We start from the raw sequence: 13,590 nt of genomic DNA, 5'->3' as shown, positions 1-13,590 counted from the left end.
AGATTTTAATTTTAATACAGCTAAACACAGTACAAAGCTACATAGCCTTTGATCACAATTTTCCTACCTGTGGCACCACAAATACACACTCCCATTATGCTAGATTAATAAAATGACTTTTTAGTCATTAAAACAATATTACTCCATCAGGTTCAGGTATTACTCCAAAACTGTATTCCATACGTCAAATGTGACTTCACAAGTGATTAACCTAAGGAGTGATACAGTAGCTAATTGTGATTGTATTTCCCACTTATTATATTATCTGTTTTATCAACTGCTGGTTGGCATTTAATATGGTTGCTTAACTTCTTATTAACAAGTACTTTTTTACAAGAGCAAAACCAGGTTTTAGACATCTGTAAACCTTGAAACATACATTACTCTCTGATCACTCAGCAGGTCAAACAATTGATAATATGGTCAAATCAACTATGAAATTGAATATGGTCATTTTAACTATGATATTTAACATACATTTCTCTTCATTGTCAATGAATGTTCAATTGTCTGAATTCAAAATGTGAATGATTAATCGTATGATCATTTTGTGTATGATAGACTTTCAATAGTCCATCAGTTCCCTGATGAGCATTGTAGTTTCCTATTTAAAGTGTAGCTGGCAGTACAAAGCTTGTGGCTGGGGTGGGGAGTGGAATAATAGATTTGTATTCTGCTAATATCTGACCCAATATACATTGTAACACTGTGGCAAGATGGTAAATGCCCAATACCAAGTAGGTCTGAATAATTTACCACATCTAGTATATGTATGTTCAGTTTTTGTGTTACTCTCTCACCCTCCTCTTTAGCATGGCAATGTAATCCCTTCTTACAATACCAGGAAAGACTAGGCTGTTAGAGCAGTCATTACCTGGAACCCAAGCCTTACTTCTCTCATCCTCACAGAGTAGTATACATATGTGGAATATAAAAAAGAAAGAAAAAAAAAAGAATGGGCCTCTAACCTAATGTTTTGCTAATCTTTAGAGTCAATCACTTCACACAAGGAACTTCTGTAGCTGTCAGAGAGACTTCTGTACCTGTCCACAATTAGTCTGGCTCACCCTTCTTGAGCATGGCTTCAGCACTGGCGCGAAGGTCAGGGTATTTGAACCCTAACCATACAGCACTCAGTGCAGTTATGTCACAGTTGTCATGTCATGTCATGTCAGTCCTGTCACACTAGTCCAGTCACGCTAAACCTGTCAGTTGGTCCCATCAGTCCTATCATCAGTTCAGTCTCACCAGCCCCACAGGTTATTATTATTATTAGTATTATTTATTTATAAAGCGCCAACATATTCCGTGGCGCTGTACAATGTAAGAAAACAAACAGGGGATACATAATGTTACAGACAATGATATACATCAAATATGAACATTGATACAAAATACAGAACTGCTGATTACAATAGCAAATTTAACATGATGACTAAAATGTATAAATGTCTAACAGTGTGCAAGCAATTAAATTAATAACATTCCATGACACAAAAGGGTGAGAGCCCTGCCCTTGCGAGCTTACATTCTAAAGGATTGGGGTGGAAACGAGGTGGGGAAGTATACAGTATATGTACAGGCAGTGCGTAATTAGGTTATTTAGTGGGTGCATGGCCTAAGCTAGAGAATATGCTTGTCGGAAAAGGTGGGTTTTGAGGGAGCGTTTAAAGATTTCAAAGGTGGGAGAATGGTGGATGTGTTGTGGAAGGGCATTCCAGAGGAGGGGTGAGGCACGTGAGAAGTCTTGTGCACGTGAATGTGAGGAGGTAATTGTAGAAGAGGATAGAAGTAGCTCATGTGCAGATCTTAGATTGCGGTTGGGTTGGTATCTGGAGACTAGTGAGGAGATGTACAGGGGAGAGAGATTGTGGAGAGCTTTGTAGGTTAGGGTTAAGAGTTTGAACTGAATCCTCTCATTAACTGGTAGCCAGTGAAGAGCTTGACAGAGAGGGTCAGCAGAGGAAGAGCAAGAGGAGAGATGAATGAGTCGAGCAGCAGAGTTCAGTACAGAATTGAGCGGTGCTAGTCGGTTAGTTGGAAGTCCACCAAGCAATATATTGCAATAGTCCAATCGAGATCTAATAAGAGCATGTACTAACATTTTGGTTGTGTCATAGGAGAGAAAAGGTCGGATACGTGCTATGTTTTTCAGTTGGAAATGGCAGAAGCTGGTTAGGGAGTTAATGTGAGTAGTAAATGAGAGAGAAGAATCAAATATTACCCCCAAGCACCGTGCTTTGGGAACTGATGTTATAGACGTATTGTTAACATTTATTGTAATATCAGGCAAAGGGGTGGACAGGGATGGTGGAAAGACTATTAGTTCAGTTTTAATCATATTAAGTTTTAAGAAGCGAGAGGACATGAAAGAGGAAATAGCGGACAGGCAGTCGGGAACCCGTGTGAGGAGGGAGTTAAGGTCTGGGGCCGAGAGGTACAGTTGTGTATCATCTGCATAAAGGTGGTATTGAGAAGAATCAAATGAGCTGATTAAGTTACCAAGACCGTGCATGTAGATTGAGAAGAGGAGGGGACCGAGGACAGAGCCTTGAAGTACCCCTACAGACAGAGGATGTGAAGAGGAGGCCTGATCTGAATAAGAAACAGTGAAAGACCTTCCAGAGAGGTAGGAAGATATCCAGGAGAGAGTGAGGTCCTTTATTCCTATAGATGAAAGGATCTGTAGGAGTAGAGTGTGGTCGACAGTGTCAAATGCTGAAGACAGATCTAGAAGGATGAGTATGGAATAATAGCCTTTGGATTTAGCTGTGAGGAGATCATTAGCTACTTTGGTGAGGGCTGTTTCTGTGGAGTGGTTTGGCCGGAAGCCAGACTGGAAATGATCAAGCAAGGAATTTGCAGATAAATACTGACTTAGTTCAGCATGAATGTGGCGTTCAAGTAATTTAGATGCAAATCGGAGAAGTGACACTGGGCGGTAGTTAGCAAGTTCCGTGGGGTCTAGAGATGTTTTTTTAAGTAGTGGTGTTACAACAGCCCTCTTGAGTGAGGATGGAAAAATTCCAGTGTAGAGGGATAGGTTAAACAGCGATGTTAGGGCAGGGATGAGGGATGTGGATAGCTGTGGAATGAGATGTGATGGGATAGGATCCAAAGAACAGGTGGTTAGATGGGATTTGGAGATAAAGGAAGAGAGCGAATGTTCGGAGAGTGGAGAGAAACTGGAAAGAGAGCAGTCAACAAGAGGAGTGGAGGTGGAGTTTGATGTCTGCGTGGAAAACACACTACGGATTTTTGAAATTTTATCTGTAAAGTATGTTGCAAATTCTGCAGCTGATAAGCATGAAGAAGGAGGAGGAGGGGGTGGACGGAGAAGGGAGTTGAAAGTACTGAACAGGCGCTTTTGATTGTGCAAGTGGGAGGATATGAGGGAGGAGAAGTATGATTGTTTTGCAGAAGAGAGAGCAGTTTTAAACTTGTTCAACTCTTTTTTGTAAGTAATGAAATGCAACTTAATGCACGACCAACATGACAACAACGTGCAACTTAATGCACGACCAACATGACAAACTGCACAACTTGTTGTTTGCACGACCAGTACATACACACACGCTGACCAACTAAACAACCAACTCCTTCAAATATGCACACTATATCCGCAATTAAAAAACAACAAATTGTTAAAACTACTGCATGATAGTTGGTCAGTTGATCCGCCTCTTGGATCGGGCAAACCGCCTCTTATCAGTCGTTCGTCTAGTCATTTGCCACGCGTACACATGCCCAACAGTCAACTTTGGATGATAGTTTGGCGGAAAAGTTGCACATGTGTATGCACCTTAACCAGTTCGGCCTATCTGGACGAGTTTCCTCGTCCAGATAGGCACTGGTGCTGCCGCCGGCTCGTGCGCGCGATCGGGCGCGCCCCCGCGCGCGCTCCCGCTGCCCGCCGCTAGCCCCCCGATCAGTGAATGGGAATATAATTCCCATTCACCGATCTAACTTCCCCGCAGAAATACCGACGCTTTCTCTCCAGAGAGCGCGGTATTTCTGCCCCCAGGAAACAACTCCTCAGCATTTTAGTTCCTAGATGCGAGCTGGTTCGCATCTAGGACTTTTTTCACTGTGGCCATCTTGTGGCCAAATAGTAAACTGCACCCACATACATTGTTGATTAAAAAAAAACATTATTTTACATTTAAAATTAGCAGTTTCCCTCCCACACCAAAAATTACCCACATACACTTTTTTTATTAAAAAAAAAAAAAAAAACAATTAAAAAAACAAAACAAAAACAACATAAATAGTTACCCAAGGGTCTGAACTTTTTAAATATGCATGTCAAGAGAATATGTTATTATATTATTTAAAGTTATAAGCTTATAAATAGTGATGGACGCAAATTGAAAAAATGCACCTTTATTTCTAAATGAAATATCGGCACCATAAATTGTGATAGGGACATCGTTTAAATGGTGTAATAACCGGGACAGATGGGCAAATAAAATACATGCGTTTTAATTACGGTAGCGTATATTAATTTCAAACTATAATGCCCAAAAACTGAGAAATAATGAATTTTTTCCATTTTTTTCTTATTCTTCCTGTTAAAATGCATTTACAGTAAAGTGGCTCTTAGCAAAATGTATCACCCACAGAAAGCCTAATTGGTGGCGGAAAAAACAAGCTATAGATCAATTCATTGTGATAAGTAGCAATAAAGTTATAGGTGAATGAATGGGAGGTGAACGTTGCTCGGATGCATGAGATTTTCGGCACTGCGGCGCTGAACCGGTTAAAGTGACTCAGAGCTGATAAAAAGCAAACATTTTATATATACCAGCCCCATCCGCTCTGATCGCTCCCACGCCGCCATCCTCTGCTGCCCGCAGCTTCGTTATTGATTCCTGTTACTTCCGTCAGTCGGAGCCAGTCTGACGTAACTGAAGTGCACGTTGTTTGCATATCCCTCCAGCAGCCGCTAAAGAGATACGCAGAGGGCGCACTTTTCCTTCGTAGACTGGCTCTGACTGACATAAGTGATGGGACCCGGTTACTGACGCTGCAGACAGTGGAGGACGGCAGCATGGGAGCGATCCGAGCGGATGGGGCTGGAGGAAGCCCCAGGTATGTATAAAACGTTTGCTTTTTATTAGCTCTGGTACACTTTAACGGTACAGTGGGATATGAAAGTTTGGGCAACCTTGTTAACTGTCATGATTTTCCTGTATAAATCGTTGGTTGTTATGATAAAAAATGTCAGTTAAATATATCATATAGGAGACACACACAGTGATATTTGAGAAGTGAAATTAAGTTTATTGGATTTACAGAAAGTGCACAATAGTTGTTTAACCACTTGAGGACCTAGCCTTTACCCCCCCTTAAGGACCAGCGCTGTATTTTCAGATCTGTGCTGGGTGGGCTCTACAGCCCCCAGCACAGATCAGCTGGCATGCAGAGCGATCAGATCGCCCCCCTTTTTTCCCCCCTAGGGGGATGATGTGCTGGGGGGGTCTGATCGCTTCTGCATGCTGTGGGTGTTGCGGGGGGGGGCACCTCAAAGCCCCCCTCCGCGGTGAAATTCCCCCCTCCCTCTCCTACCTGCTACCCCTCCGGTGATCGGGGCTGCACAGGACGCTATCCGTCCTGTGCAGCCAGTGACAGGCTGTCCCATGTCACATGGCGGCGATCCCCGGCCGCTGATCGGCCGGGGATCGCCGATCTGCCTTACGGCGCTGCTGCGCAGCAGCGCCGTACAATGTAAACAAAGCGGATTATTTCCGCTTGTGTTTACATTTAGCCTGCAAGCCGCGATCGGCGGCCCGCAGGCTATTCACGGAGCCACCCGCCGTGAATTGACAGGAAGCAGCCGCTCGCGCGAGCGGCTGCTTCCTGATTAATTAGCCTGCAGCCGGCGACGCAATACTGCGTCGCTGGTCCTGCAGCTGCCACTTTGCCGACGCACGTTATGAGTGCGCGATCGGCAAGGGGTTAAATAAAATTAGGCAGGTGGATAAATTTGGGCACTGTTGTAATTTTATTGATTCCAAAACCTTTAGAACTAGTGGAACTCAGATTGTCTCGATAAACTCAGTGACCCCTGACCTACATACACAGGTAAATCCAATTATGAGAGAGAGTATTTAATGGGGTCAGTTGTAACTTTCCCTCCTTTTTAATTTTCTCTGAAGAGTAGTAACATGGGGGTCTCAAAACAACTCTCAAATGACCTGAAGACAAAGATTATTCACCATCATGGTTTAGGGGAAGCATAAAGAAAGCTGTCTCAGAGATTTCAGCTGTCTATTTCCACAGTTAGGAACATATTGAGGAAATGTAAGACCACAGGCTCAGTTCAAGTTAAGGCTCAAAGTGGCAGACCAAGAAAAATCTGGGATACACAGAAGCGACGAATGGTTAGAACAGTCAGTCATCACACAGACCAGCACCAAAAACCTACATCATCTGTCTGCAGATGGAGTCACTGTGCATCGTTCAACCATTCAGAGCACTTTACACAAGAAGATGCTGTATGCGAGAGTGATGCAGTTGTATGTGGGTGCAGTTTACTATTTGGCCACAAGATGGCCACAGTTAAAGTCCTGGAAGCGTATGATCACGCTTCCAGGAACAATAAAGAACGCAGGAAACTTTTTTTGGGCGGCAGGCAGCGGGAGCGCGCTTGATCATGCGCCTCATGCAGTAGCACAGTCTATCTGGATGGATATATCTGTCCAGATAGACTTAAGTGGTTAACTGAGATTTTTCATCGTAACAACCAACGATTTATACAGAAAAATCATGACAATTAACAAGGTTGCCCAAACTTTGGCATCCCACTGTACATAGACACGTCTTATTTTTTCCAAACGACCGGTCGTTCGGACCGGTCATTTGGACGTCAAATCGGGCGTGTGTACAAACAGTCGTTCAGCTGATAAGCCTAATTTTAACCAGCCTTATCAGCTGAACGATTGCTTGTACACACGCCCGATTTGACGTCCAAACGACCGGTCGTTTAGAAAAATCAGACTTGTATGTACCTTAAAGAACAAGTGACACCCATGCTAACCTAGACATAAAAAACACATATATAAGTAGATAATATTAGTTCTACTTACATAACAGATGTATTGCACTGTCCACGTTATGATTCCTGTGAATTTTATAAAGGAAAAGCAGAATCCTATTCTAGACAGTTTCCATTTTTGTTAACTTTGACCTCCTGACATCATTTCCTCCACACTCTTACTTGTCTTGCTAATTGTGTATTTGCTACCTGCCCTCCTCCCAGAGTCTTCAGACACTCTCACGAGGTCTATACTAGGAAGTGCACTGTCTTATGTCATTAGAAGGAGGGAGAAAAAAAGGGAAGAGGAGGAATATATTATAGATAAAAAGACTCTTCAGCATGCATCTGTTTGGCAATGGCAATTAAAGGACCAGTGCTCCTAAGATATGTGATAACTCCAAACCATAACAGCACAAAAAAAATGTGAAAGTTTTGAATGCAGGATTGGCATCTTTATCACTTAATACACTCAGACCAGTTGCTGTTGAAATTTGATTTTTATGGTGACAATCCTGCTTTAAAGAGAACCCGAGGTGGGTTTAAAGAATGTTATCTGCATACAATACAATACAATAACATTTCTATAGCGCTTTTCTCCCATAGGACTCAAAGCGCTTAGGCTCTCTCAGATTCAGTAATTAGTAGGATGAAGTATTCACACAACAAAAGTTATATTTCTGCAAATGCCAAACTGAACAGGTGGGTTTTCAGTCTGGATTTAAACACGTCCAGGGATGGAGCTGTCCTGATCTGTTGAGGTAAGGAGTTCCAAAACGTAGGGGCAGCATGACAGAAGGCTCTGGGACCAAAAGTTTCCAAGTGGACTCTGGGTATGACTAGATTATTAGAACCTGTTGATCTGAGAATGCGGGGATTGCTACGCAGCTGCAACATATCTTTCATGTATCCAGGGCCTAAATTATTCAGGGATTTAAATGTCAGTAGGCCGATCTTGAATAGGACCCTCCATTCTATAGGTAGCCAGTGAAGGGAGTGCAGGACTGGCGTTATGTGGCAGTGACGGGGTTGGTTGGTTAGCAGTCTGGCAGCAGTATTCTGTATCAGCTGTAGTCGGTACAAGACCTTTTTTGGAAGGCCAGTGTAGAGAGCATTGCAGTAGTCCAGTCGGGATGTGATGAAGGCGTGGACTAAGGTTGGCAGATCTTCTGGGGGTATGAGGTGCTTGATTTTTGCAATGTTCTTCAGGTGAAAATAGGATGATTTCACCACAGCAGCATCACATCCGTGCTGTGAGGCTGTATTTACATCTGTAGTGTCAGTCTCAGCTGCTCCCCCGCCTCCTGCATAGCTCCGGTCCCTGCATCAGTCCCTTCCCTCCAATCAGCAGGGAGGGAAGGGAGGCAGGCGGGGACAGGAGTTCTGCAGGAGGCGGGAAGAGCAGCAGACTGACACTATAGAGATAAACACAGCCAGCTTTGACAAGCTGTTTGTCAGCAGCGGGGCTGTGATTTATGAGGGATTGCACAGTGCAGGGGGACCTTAGGGGGGTTTGGGATAGCAACAGAGGCTGGGCTGTATAGACAGATCCAGCCTCTGTATGCAGATAATATTCTTCAAACCCACCTCGGGTTCTCTTTAAAGCAGTAGGATCAGCCATACTATGCCAGGGAAAAAAACACATGTAAGTAGATAAATACTTGATCTACTTACATAACACATGTATTATACTGTCCACATTTTGATTTCAGTGAATGTTATATAGTAAATGATGAGAATTCTGTTCCTGGTGGGGGCCATGTCTTTTGCCCACAGTTAAGGCTAACTCGTGATGTCATTTCTGCCCTTTACTTTTTTTCTTGCCTCCTCCAATCGCTGAGTCGCCTCAGCCTTGCTTGTAAACACAAGTGAGTAGGGGATTAGGTTTCAGATAAGGAGCTGGCAGGGAAATAAAGGGAAGAGGAGGAATAGATTATAGATAAAAAGAACCCCCAGCATGCAATTCTTTGGCACCGACTACAAAAGGGTCAGTGCTTCTTAAGTATGTGATAACTCCAAATCATAACAGCAGAAAAAGGTTTGAAAGTTTTGAATGCAGGATTAGCATCTTTATCACTCAATACACTCAGACCAGTTGCTGTTGAAATTTGATTTTTATGGTGACGATATCGCTTTAAAGGCACGTACACACCCCGGATTCCTGTAAACGACGGGGCGGCCATTCTGCCAACACTTTGCCAGTGTGTACAGTCTGTCGGCAGGCTGATAAGACTGGTTTTGACTGATCCACTTGGCGGATGTGTCAAAACCAGCCTTGTCAGGCTGCCGACAGACTAAACACACTGGCAAACTGTCGGCAGAACGGCCGCCCCACGGGCGGGTCTGACGACCCGTCATTTACAGGAATCCAGCGTTTGTACGCACCTTAAGACTCCGCCCTGGGAGTCATCCGTCATCAATCATCAGTGCCATTATCTTATTCTGAGACCTTTTGGTTCCTACTAGCTGTTTGTTTTGGGTCATTATACTGTTGGAAATTCTGTAACCTATTACTGAGACAGAACTTTCTGAAATTAGGCACTACTTTTCTCTTCATTGTCTTGACATTTAATAGTTCCCTGCACAGACACCTGGGACGTTGTGCCTGATACAAGTAACAACAAAGCATCCTGAAAAAATTACAGTGCTTCCTCCATGGTTCACAGTAGGGATGTTGTGTCACAATTGACTTGGGCAATCAAGAACTCAACATCCACTTTAGCTCAGACACCAGGGAGAAGTCTAGAGCTTCCCTCTACCTTCACCTCAGGAATGGCACACATTTACAAAAAAACTCATGTTATACACACAGACTACTTTGGTATGAATTTAAACATAAACGGGATGCATTCCATTCAGCAATAAAGTAATAAAAATGAGTGGTATGCATCATCCAATCATGAAGCTTCATAGTAGACACCAGACAACCTCAATGACATGGGTGCTAAGTAACAGTTAGGGACCTCCAGTGAGGAATGACTTTGTATAAAATTGTGATATTTGTAAAAAGTCTGTTTTGAGATGATTCGAAAGGGAAAAAAAGAAAGATAAAGCCAATCTGCTCTCCAATTCAACACCTTAAAACGTGTAGCTGGACACACAGAGTTTGCACCAATCATTGCTGCCCTAACCCAGGCAGCAATGATTGGTGCAAGGGATCATGGTGTTCCTGAATAAGTCACTGTGCCTGAAGGTCCGTATCCACAACATGATTTTTGCAGTGACTTTTTTTGACGGGCCACTTTTTTCACGATGGATGATTGTTTTCACAATATGGTGTAACATTAACAAAAATTAAACTATGGTACTTTTTGGTTTGGACACTGCACTATGTGTGATGAGGACTCTGCAGTGTTCTCCCCAGATTTTTTTTCCAGTTGGATGGCATGGTAAAGTAGCTGGCTCGGAATATATATATATGTAATTATATATATAACTGTCATCGTGCAGCTGTGTGTTAAAGACACATGCATCTGTGGTGTATACAGGGGCAGCCAAATTTTCGATGTTCTGCAGGCAGCATAGTGCTGCACCTACAGGAAGAAACTTGAGGCTGGAGACACCACTTAGCGTTTTTCAGGTTGTTTTTTTTTTTTTTTTTTTTTTTTTTAAATGCTTCTATTGACTTGCCAAAATGACCCCAAAAACGCTCTCCGGTGTGACAGGGCCGTTGTCTTATTACCATGTTCCAATCCGTACCATGTTCCTCTTGCTGGTCCATCAGGGGTGGGGCTGGGCTTGTTGGATGTGCCGCCAATCACATGTGAATCCTCCTCCCTCAACAACCACTGTGCTGTCAAGTTTGTCAGGAGAAGGGTAAAGACACTACACACAGAGACAGTGGACGTGCCAAAGCAGTCAACAAGTTTCAAAGCCTGGGAGGTCTCCTTCACGTAGTTCCAGTCATGTCCTGGCTACCGACCCTGGCTGCCATGCCCTGAATACATCTCTGCTTGTGGAGGAAGCACAGCCGGGCGCTCACCCAAATTAGCCGGGTGGAGCGACAAGCTAAAAGTAGCTAGTGAGAACACTGCTCTGTGCGTATGATAATGTTAGTGGTGTGATTTCATGGTTTTTAGTTGTTGTTTATCAGTACTAGGGCTAAGCAAACACATTTTTCCAAACTTGACTTTGCAGCAAATTGGCCAATAGGATTTTTTTTTGAAAAAAAACAAAAACAAAACCTAGTTTTTGAGAAAATTGATTTTAAAGTTACAATAGGAAAAATGTTTTTAAATGCGGTTTAATAATAATCCAAACATTTGTATAGCACTTTTCTCCTGTCGGACTCAAAGCGTTTAAGAGGCCACCCTGCAGCGTTAGGGAGTCTTGCCTTGAACTCCTTACTGGCCAGGATTTGAACCCTGGTCTCCCATGTTGAAGGCGGTGCCCTTAACCAGTACACTATCCAGCCACTATTGATGACAGATACATGCATTTACCCATTGGTAGTGAAGATATACATATATCCCCACAGACAGCAGTGGATTTCCTGCTGGAAAACCCAGAAGCAAAGTGGCAATGCTTTTTTCTGAGGATTGCTGTACAGGCGCAATACTATTGCATAAGGAGCCATGGCAAATATATCTATTACCTGCATTAATGCATGTGATGATGTGAGGCCCCATATCACCCATGTAGGCTGGTAAAGGCAAGATTTGGAGCTCAGAGTGCGATTGTGAATTTAATTAACAATAGCCTTGATGCTGGTAACGGCGCTAAATCTACCGCGCACCCACAGCACGTGTTAAAATTAGCGTGCGCACAGGTCCTGTCAGCATAGTGCTGGCAAGCGTCATGGTACTTCACCACTGTAGCGGAGGAACTTTCAGTTTGAGAAGATGGAGGAGGAAGAGATAACTGCTGGACCACTTCTGTACTCTGCCTGCCAGGTGGTCGTAATGGTTGTCATCTGTCAGTTTGTGCGTGATTTGGGGGGGAAGGGGGGGTAGCCTGGTATCATAGTAAAATATTAAGGGGAGGAGAGGGCACATGTGGCATGCTAACTTTTTTTTATTTTTTGTATAAATTTTTTTATTGAAGATTGTCATATAACATTTGACAACATGTCTAGAGTGCACAGCTGAAAACCTACATCTTTTTCAACAGTAATTATTTACAACCTTCAACTTTTCTGTTTTATGTTAGATATCATACCATGAATAATAATAGAAAACCGTTTCTCCATTAGACGAGTAGATAGTGGGTTTCTAAGACGTACATAATGATGAACAACAATTTTTAGATTCCCATCTACTCTTAGTCCCTCAGGCAAAGTGGATTTATTTTAACATCATCTAGAGTTTGTCAATTATAGGTCCACCCTAGAGTTCTACATATTCTCCAGATGCTACACATGTCTCGCCTTCAGCAAGTTAAGACCAGTATGCATTGTATAGGCTTAACAGTTAACCTCTACTCTACCCCACCTAACTATATACAGTATTGGTGTCTCCGTCACATAGCATCTCCCTCCAGAAACCCGCCATGTCTCATTATTCTTCTATAGATTTATTTCACCTATGTTATTGTTAAACTTCAAGTACCCCCAGATATCCGCCTATTTTTTGCTTTAGGTACCAAGTAGTATTTTGTAGAGGAATCATCATACTCCTAATCAACTCTCTAGAGCATTATTTTTCTAGATAAAGCCTCCAGGTTTTTTTTTTTTTTTTTGTTATTGAATTTTTATTAAATTTTATAACATTAACAAAGAAACATGCTTTAAAACTTTGCATGTAATATTACATCAATTGCAATGATTTGCACAACAATTATCATGTCAGGAAATACAGATTGTTAATGCATGCAGAATATGGAATAGATTGTTCTGACATTTCTGGCGTATTTATATCTAGTAGTTAACGGTAAATAATTTTTAGGTTAACCTTGGTTAGAACTGGGATATTCCCTGTCCTTAGTCTCAACAAGTGTCCGGTAGGACCAACTATAGAGGGAAAGCCACCAGGTTTTAAAGAACTTTTTTAAGGAGTGTTTCTTTTCTCGCTCAATATTCAGGCTTTCCAAGTGCATAAGGTGATCTATTATTTCTTTCAGCATATTTTCGGTAAACACAGTAGATTGTAACCAGTGGCGCAGAATAAGTTTCTTAGTAGCAAGCAGTACCATATGTTCTATTCTAAATAAAGACTTGGTTTGTTCTCCTTCCAGAAAATCAGGACTATGTAACAAACAAAAAAGGGGATGTAATGTTCTATTTTTTCCATGGACTCTTTGTAGAAGGCCTAGCGCCATAGCCCAAAGTGATTGTATAGATTCGCAAGACCATAGCATGTGATCCAAATCCGGGGAGAGAAAGGAACACTTAGGACAACCATGTAGTTCAGCCGTATTTCCGGAATGGCGGTAAGGTCCTTTTATTGGTATATATGCTCTATGAATAATCTTATATTGCATCTCCCGCCAATCAGCACTAATGATATTTTTCCTAGTAAGATTCCAAGCTAGAGTTACAGATTCTTGAATCTCTTCCAAAGAATTCCCACTTAAATTAGACCATTTAGAGAGATGGTTAGTAAGTCCATGTCTCCTGC

This window comes from Hyperolius riggenbachi, chromosome 1 (assembly GCF_040937935.1).
Source record: "Hyperolius riggenbachi isolate aHypRig1 chromosome 1, aHypRig1.pri, whole genome shotgun sequence".
Classification (NCBI taxonomy): domain Eukaryota; kingdom Metazoa; phylum Chordata; class Amphibia; order Anura; family Hyperoliidae; genus Hyperolius; species Hyperolius riggenbachi.
This window is presented reverse-complemented; position numbering follows the sequence as displayed.